Source organism: Octopus bimaculoides, chromosome 11 (assembly GCF_001194135.2).
Source record: "Octopus bimaculoides isolate UCB-OBI-ISO-001 chromosome 11, ASM119413v2, whole genome shotgun sequence".
NCBI classification, from domain to species: Eukaryota; Metazoa; Mollusca; class Cephalopoda; order Octopoda; family Octopodidae; genus Octopus; species Octopus bimaculoides.
In genome coordinates this window covers 43,883,094-43,892,064 of record NC_068991.1, presented here as the reverse complement: position 1 = coordinate 43,892,064, position 8,971 = coordinate 43,883,094, and the positions used below count along the sequence as shown (strand labels likewise).

Below are 8,971 nucleotides of genomic sequence, written 5' to 3'. Positions count from 1 at the left end.
TATAGACTCTCTCATCATTAGATGGCTGATGAGAGTTCCAGAATTTCTTGCTGAACAACTACATGGATGATTTGTTTATAGTGATCAAATGTTTGTGTTGTACATAGGCACATTACCTCCATCACATCAACATTGCCTGTACAGGTGCACAAGTATCAAATGTTGAAATGATCACAGAGGAACATAAATTGAAGTGTGTTGCTCAAAAACACAATATATATATATATATATATATATATAAACAAACTAAATTTATATAAACACATTCACACATGATTGCATGATGAAAGATAGAGAGGCAGGGTGGGTGAGTGAAAGAATGAAATTTCAAACCCATCTAGCAGTAAATAAGTTTTACCCCATTCACCCACCCAACCACTGACCATTCTCCAATCTCACTAGACAGGACTTATTTAGTGTAAACAGCACATCAAGTGATTGGCTGAATGAGATCTGTCCTTCATCTTTTATTAACCTGATCTAAAAAGTGTGTGAGTGAAAGGGAGAGAAATGAGAGAGAGAGAGAGTTTGTCAGAATAAGCAGTGACTAGTCATTGTTGGAACTTGGTAATTAACAATAAAAAAATCATAGTCATTCAATAGCTAAAGTGTGTGCATGTGTGTGTAGGGGATATAAGGTCTGTGTGTGGCTTTGTCTGATGTAAAACTATACACATATGTAATCTTACAATACGCACACTTCATTTGAAGACATACAGTTCACATACAGCTATATAACATACATAGACACGTGTACACAAAACACTCACACGTATGGCACATACATACATGCATACTTGTGCATACATACCCATACACACAAACTGAAACATGTGTGTGTGTGTGTGTGAACATGTAATGACACAAATTGTCAACATAACATAAAAAATAGTCACTAGCTGACTACTATGCAATTAGACCTGGGCATGTGTGTGTGTGTGTGTGTGTGTATGGTGTGTATTTGTGTACATGTATGTGTGTGTGTCTGTGTATGTCAGTAATTAGCAATGTTGTTGCTGTTTAGCCCCAGGTCAGCTGTCTGACTGTTACCTGTCCTTTCATAGCTTCACACTGAAATTTATCTATTTTCTTTGAGATAGGCTGATATTAAGGAATCACCTCTCTAATTTTATATTACTCACATACACTGTGAAGGTGCATTTATGAATGATTTAGGTACAGGTGTGGCTGTGCTTCCCAATCACATGGTTTGGGGTTCAGTCCCACTATTCTACTCCCAGGTTGCCCAAAGCCATGTACGTGAATCCAGTATTGAAGCAGATGAAAGAAGCCTGTCATATATACACATATGTATGTATATAGGTGTGTGTGTGTGTGCATTACTTTCTCTTTGCTTTGATATCACGATAGTTGCAAACGTATGACATTGTTATGCAAGCAGTGTCCTTTGTTTCTAATCCTCTGCGAAAATATGTCTGGTCATGGGAAGGCTCAGTGGTTAGAGCATTGGGCTCACAATCATGAAGTAGTGAGTTTGATTCCTGGACTGGGCTGTGTGTTGTTTTCTTGGGCAAGACACTTTATTTCATGTTGCTCTAGTTCACTCAGCTGTAGAAATGAGTTGCAACATCACTGGTGCCAAGTTCTATCTGCCTTTGCTCTTCCCTTGGATAACATTGGTGGCATGGAGAGGGAAGGCTGGTATGTATGGGCAACTGCTGGTCTTCCATAAACAACCTTGCCTGGACTTGTGCCTCAGAGGGGAACTTTCTAGGTGCAATCCCATGGTCATTCATGACCAAAAGGGGGGGTGTCTTTTTTTTTACATGGGGAAATATTACCTTACTTAGAATCAGGTGAGGGTTGATGACAGGAAAGGCATCCAGCTGTAGAAACTTCACCTCAACAAATTACATTTGACCCATGCAATCAGGGAAAAGTGAACATTTAAGTGATGTCGATGAACAGTGATATATATAGATATATAAGACTGAATTTACAAAAGGGAGAAAAAAGTACTCAATATATGTATAATATATTAATAAAATGTATATTCATGTTATTCAAAGAGGAGGCTATTCTTCATCAGTTTGAAGTGGGGAGCTCACAGTTATGTATATCATGTGTGCATATGCATGTATGTGTGTGTATGTGCTTGTGTGTGTGTATGTGTGTGTTTGTGTGTATGTATGTGTTTGTAAGTGTGTGTGTGTGTATTTTGTGTGTGTATTTTTTGAAAACTAGCAGTTTTGTTCATAATGTAAACCGTGATTTCTTATAACAATAACTTCTAGATCTATAGAACAGAGAGAGAGAGAGAGAGAGAGTATTAGGTCTTATACCATAAGTAATATCAACTAAATGCAAAAGTTAATCTTGCAAAAAGACTTTCACCATAATGACAAGTTGTTGTTGTTGAGAGAGATATCCAGAGAAAGAGAGAGAGAGAAAGAGAGAGAGAGAAAGAGAGAGAGAGAAAGAGAGAGAGAGAGAGAGAGAGAGAGAGAGAGAGAGAGAGAGAGAGAGAGAGAGAGAGTGTGTGTGTGTGTGTGTGTGTGTGTGTGTGTGTGTGTGTGTGTGTGTGAAAGATAGATAGATAGGTAGACCGTTGTCACCACACTACCTAACAAGACTTCCAATATATAACAGTCTACTATTAAAAGAAGGTACATGTATGATTAACAAGTATTTTTACAGGCAGTGTAGCGACATATAACGAACTAGTATCAACTAAATGGTTGTGCACGCACACACACACACACACACACACACACACACACACACAAAATGATATGAAAGTAGTTAGTTGGATACCTGCTCCACTCAAGCTCACCTGATATCCTTGTGTCTCACTTTGTTTTGACTCTAAACTCTGCACCAGCAGTTCTCAATCATTTCTTTTTTACCCTTTGATCCCTATTTTACTCGGGTGGACCCTCATAGCCATTCAATGTTTTAAAAAAAAAATCTTCATATATTTTTATAATTAAATATTTTCAGAAATTGTATTAAAAAAAATTCTGAAAATATTTTGTGTATTGTATAATTATAACCAATTTATTGGACAGAAATTTAAACAATGAGATCTTTTATGGACCTCCAAGGGCCATATAGATCCTGATTGAGAACCACTACTCTACACTAAGCTCTATACTTAATCCTTATCCCTCAAAATATCAACCTTCTAGAATTCCATCTTCACCTGTGTTTTTTCTGTAGATGTCCTTACAGATGTTCAAAGTGAACATCAACTGTTCAAACTGATTGGTTTGAGGTGGTTGGGAAGAATACTGCAAAGGTCATAGACATTTCCACTTCTATGTGTGAAACCATTAAAAAAGAAGAAAAATCCTGCTAAATCTCCTCTTGACCTTTATTTCTTCAGTACCCTCAAGTATTCTCATGCAATATATTGATTCAATCACAAGAATCACTGAACAAATAAATGAAATATAAATAATTATACTTAGCAAGACTTTTACATGCACAAGTCACATACACATGTACACAGGATACATAGAATATTTTCATAATGAAAGTAATGTGTTATTACATAAAAAGCTTACAATGTTTTGCCTATGTTTTATATTAATAAAATACAAAAAAAAAAATTGTTAAAGGCTTATCATTGAGTGTCCCAGTTAGTTTTGTGTGAGGATTGTTGTAACTGAGCAAAGGAATAAATTATAATCATGACTTTCCTATCTCTATAGTAGGCATGCACTCAAGTTGGCATTCTGTCTACATATCTGGAACAATAGTGCTGCTACACACACACACTAACATACTAAATGGTATCCAAAAGAAACCCATCTGGCTTATTGGTAGATTCACTCACTAGCACATAACAACCACTAACTCACAGACATACTATTTCATCTCTCTCTCTCTCTCTCTCTGGCATTCCTATTGATACTCCAATGGTCTTTACTTCTACCCCACTCAGTTGCCTCCTTCCTCATGTTACATCTACCATATCTCACCTCTCAAACTCTGCATGTCTTCTGCTATAGCACTGACCTAAGCCTTTTTTTAGTGGATTTGGCGGACAGGAAGTGTGTGTGTGTGTGTGTGTGTTTGACCTCCACCACCACTGCTGATGCTGGTGTGTTTACATCTCCATAACTCAGCAGTTCAGCAAAAGACACTGATAGAATAAGTACCAGACTTTAAAAAGATAAGTACTGGGGTCAATACAGTTGACTGAAAATTCTTCAAGGTAGTGCCCCAGCATGGCTGCAGTCAAATAACTGAAACAGGTAAAAGATAAAAGATAAAACCAACCACAATATTCAGTTTTAATGAATCACATTTACTTCCATATTGACATGACAAAGGATGTATTTCTGAAAGCTCTATTGCTGAATACCAGAAGTGTGTTTAGCAAGGTGAGATCATTATATGTTTGTGCTGGCGAGAAGTGAGAGATGAGAATGTTCTGTGCGTGTAGCAGGTGAAGTGATTCTTTTTAACCCAAGGTCAAGCAGCATGGCTGACCAGGAATCCTCTACAAAGCCTCTGCATTCTCTCAAGACCTCTGGCTTCTCTTGAGCCTCTCCTCTGCACTGTTTGTCCCATGGGTCCTCTTTTATGATCATGTTTTGGCAGAAAACTGTGTGGAAATTTCCATTTGAATCACATGACCATACAAATGCACTTGAAATATGATTGGCTTAAATATTGGCTAAGATCACCAGATATATTGTGGCCATCATCTATTACAGGGCTGAGTTTCAAATGCTAAGTACCAACTACAAAATCTTTTGCTTCCTCAACAACTGTACAAGTCCTCTAAAAATGCCCATGTCGTTTGGACACCACCAAGAAACTATTGTATGGAATTGATATAAGACACATGTATATATTAGTCTTTATGTGTGACTCCTCTCTTTCATGTTATACACAGGAAAATAAAATGCATAGTCTAACCATTATTTTTATGCTCTGTGTGTGTATGTCAAAGATAACATTTATTTGCAAGGAGGGAAATATGCTAGATTTAGCAACAATGGCTGTGAAGGGCAGTGGTGGATGAAGTGTTTAATTGCTATAGAATAGTGGAAGAGCAATTCTCAAAGATAGATAAGCTGAAAATAGGTTAATGGTATATACTACTTGAATACACTATTCCACTTGAAATGGTAAATCTACTTGATATACCATTTCAAACTTTGCAAGAGATAAGTAGTTATTAAAGGTAAAGAAAGAAAAAAAAAAGTGCTCTGGAAATAAAATAGTTACATGTATCATCATATGCAAAAAGAATCTTCTTTAATGATGGTTAGTGGGTGGGAAGAAGGAATGGCAGAGCTGAAAAGTGAGGAATTCGGTTATATACAAGAGCTGAGTGAATTAAAAGCATTGTAACCATAGAGATCTAAACATAGAATAATGTTAGGTGAATAGGTCCATCTTTCACCTTATATTTTTTTCCCCTTCTTTCTTGCTTGAGAGATAAATAAATCATACAAATAACTTGAGAAAGATAAAGAAACAGCATTCCTTTTGATTTTTATGAATATAATGATTTCTTAATTCATCAGGCTTAAAGTACTTTTTAATTTTCTTTCTTATTTTATGAGGGAAAGTTTCAGAATTGATTAAATTAACTCTGCTAATGTTTATTTTATCAAGTCCTACAAGGCAAAGTTTACATGTTAATGTATTTTTCAGTGAAAACCAGCAGAAACTAAATTACTTTACCATACCATAACCTTGGCAACAACAACAACAACAACAATTATAATTGTTTGTAATTTAGGTGCATGGTCTAAATTAGCAGTTTCGAGGTGAGGGAGTTAGTTGATACTATCAAACCCAGTACTTGACTGCTACTTTATTTCACTGACCCCAGGGGAATGAAAGGTAAAATTGACCCCCAGCAAGATTTGAATTCAGAAAGTAAAGAACCAAAGGAATATCACAAGTCATTTTGTCTGATGTTCTAATGATTCATTAGTCTATAATAATAATAATAACAATAAAATAATTACTACTACTACTACTGTTGTTATAAAGAAAATTTGTAACATAGTAAGTGTGAATGGGGTCGACAAGGTTTCTTAGAAGGTCTTCATATTTCATATTTTGTAAACATTGTTATTAGAAACTCAAGATGCCTTCATCATATGGAGGAGTGGGAAGGGATGCTTACCAGAGTGATGGTAGCACTGTTGTAATTAGATATGCTATTAGAAATTCAAATGAAGACACACTTTTACAGACAGTAATCAGAAGAAAAAATAAACAAATTTTATAATACAGCACAATATAAACATTTCTTTTACAAGAAAAAAACCGACTTTTTTGGAAAAAAAAACAAACTTTAATATTCAGTGTTAAGACAAACAGCTATACAATCAGTGCACACAGCTATACAATCAGTGCACACAAAAACATGATCACACGCACACACAGAGTCAGATGAATAAAACAAGGAAAAGGATAAGAGTTTTTCATTTGCCAGCATTGCTAACAACATGTAGATTTTGAATATTAATTTAACTGTCCAAGAAAAAAAATCTGCTTGGCAAACTTTCATAACCAACAAGGGTGCAGCTTTTCTGGAATCTTTCTTATTCAAAAATCAGAGAAAGGAAAGTTACCTATGAAGAACAATGTGCTTGGTTTTTAAAACTGAGGACAGTGTGAAGAAGTAGGTCAAAGATGTTGTTCCCGAATTTCACAAACCATTGTCTCCCAGACAGTAGCTGATCAAATAGTTTCTTGACAAATTGTAAAGGGTCCCTGAAGAAGCAAACTGGAGTCTTTTAATTTTTACTTTGCCTCCTTCTCAGTATGCCTGCTTCGATGACAGCACTGTATCTAGCTTTCGGGTTTTTTCCAGAGCTTCTCCAGCCTTAAAATCTCAAAATCTGATGTGGTTTTCATCTTTTTCTTGAGGTCTCATTTCTTCCTCTGATTGTTATCCATTTCTCACCAACAGCTGGATTTATGAGAAAGTACTTTCGCCTTTGGCAATTTTACTCTACATGTGTTTATGCAAGGTTGCATAAACAATATCACCAAATGTGGCTTGTTGTGTTAAAGAATGTTCCTTCTTCCAGCTCATTCTGCTTGTGAATTTTCACTTCATACTGTCTCTCCCAAGTGGCAGGTTGAGCTTCTGGCATTTAGTAATATAGATGTCCTTGGCATTATAGTATGACTTCCAGCATTGATTTTCTGATCTATCTGCTTGTAGTGTGCTGCTACTCATTCATGAAAGTTTTCATAGAGCCCTTTTTCACCTTGTGCATCTTCATTCCATGCTCAGAAGAGAATTTTGCTCCAGAGACACATGGGATTGCCATTTGGGTGCTCCTTTGGTGTGTGATCTACAAGGGAGATAACTTAAGGTTATTTTGTACAGCATTGTAAATGTATTTTTTAAAAAATTCTTACTATTTTAATAAGAAAACCATATAATAATTAAAATAAGTGCATAGATCACCCACCAAAGTAAATTTGCTCATGTAGATCACATGGAAAGTAGCACTAACACAAAATAAACTAAAGAGTAACCCAAAGTAATCTCCCTTTAAATTGTAGATCACACGGCAAAGTGGCCCGTTTCTTTTTCTTAAGAAATGATGTGAATTTAGTGCTGGTTTTTAGTAAAAATGCAAGGGTATTTAGAAATTGAAAAATAAAATAAAAAGAAACTTGTAGATCCCTTGTAGATCACACGCCAAAAGAGCACTGCTATTTGCATTTTACTCATAGACCAGTGTGCACATCCAGTTGTGAATGGATTGGCAGTAATGGATTCATTATTCTCTCCAACTTTTGAGGAATTTTGGGAGCATCTTTCACAGAAATTGGATGAGTGGAAGTAAATGATGATATGTACAGCATACATATGAGTAATAAGGTACCCAGAGAAGAAGCCAATCTATGTACCCTACATATTCAAAATTACTTTGAATACCTAGAGTAAATACCATCACCTGGTTATTAATCGTTGGCCTACAGATATATGGTGAAAGTAGGCCCATATATTCAGACTGTGCTTGCTACTTTCAGCATCTTTAAACAAGTTTACTAGAGGACAGCACTTCCCATACACACAACTTCACTACTCAATGTGAATCTCAGACAGACCTTGATGACAGCACTTCCATTCCTATAGAATTTATCTTGAACCAGCAATACTCCCACCCCCACCCCACTTGCATTACCAGATTAGGGATTTCTAAAAGTTATCCATTGCATCTAAGCTGAAAGTCCTTCACAGCAATATTAGTTTTGTAGAAAAAAAGGCTTCTTTATGCTCATTCTAGCATGGTCTTAATGATAACAGATTCACGATTGTACTGAACCTATTTTTAAAATGCTATTTATAGGACAGGCATAAACAATGTACACTTAGTAAGTTGGATTAATCACTTACTGGAATGGTGAGAATGATGTAAAGAGAGAGAGAGGATGGAACAAGGTGAGAAAGAGGAGAAAAAAGGAGAGAAAAGAAAAACAGGAGAGTGAGAGTAGGAGGTATGGTGTTGAAAAAGTGAGAGAGAAAAGACAGAGAGATGAATGTGAAAAACTGAGAATGAAAAAAATGAAAGACAAAAGCAAGTGAGAAAGAGGGGGAGAGAAAAAGAGTAAAAGGAAAATAGGAAGAAAAAAACGAGATAAATAAAATGTGACTGACAAAGAAGAAAAATATGAAGAAGACATTGAAAATGATGAGAAAGGAAGTGCACAAAAGAAACTGAGAAATAAAGGAACAAATGAGAGACAGAGAGAGTGAAAGAAAGAGAGAGAGAGAGAGAGATAGATTAAATACCTTTTTTACCATTTATCTTTTACTTGTTTCTCCGTCTTGGAGAATTTTTGAGTCAAATGAATCGTATTGTACTTGTTTTCTCATTTTTTTAAAAAGCCTGATACTTATTCTATCGGATTTCATTTGCTGAACCGTTAAGTTACGGAGACGTAAACACACCACCACCGGTTGTCAAGCGATAGTGGGGGACCCAGACAGAAACACACACGCACGCAAATATAT

The 8,971-nt window shown here is 35.9% G+C and overlaps 1 protein-coding gene across 1 annotated transcript in view; it reads right to left on the bottom strand.

The window, feature by feature from the left end:
• The window catches only part of LOC106879834 (DNA repair protein XRCC3), a 200,197-nt gene that overhangs the window by 184,378 nt on the left and 6,848 nt on the right, over positions 1–8,971 (bottom strand). The window lies entirely within an intron of this gene.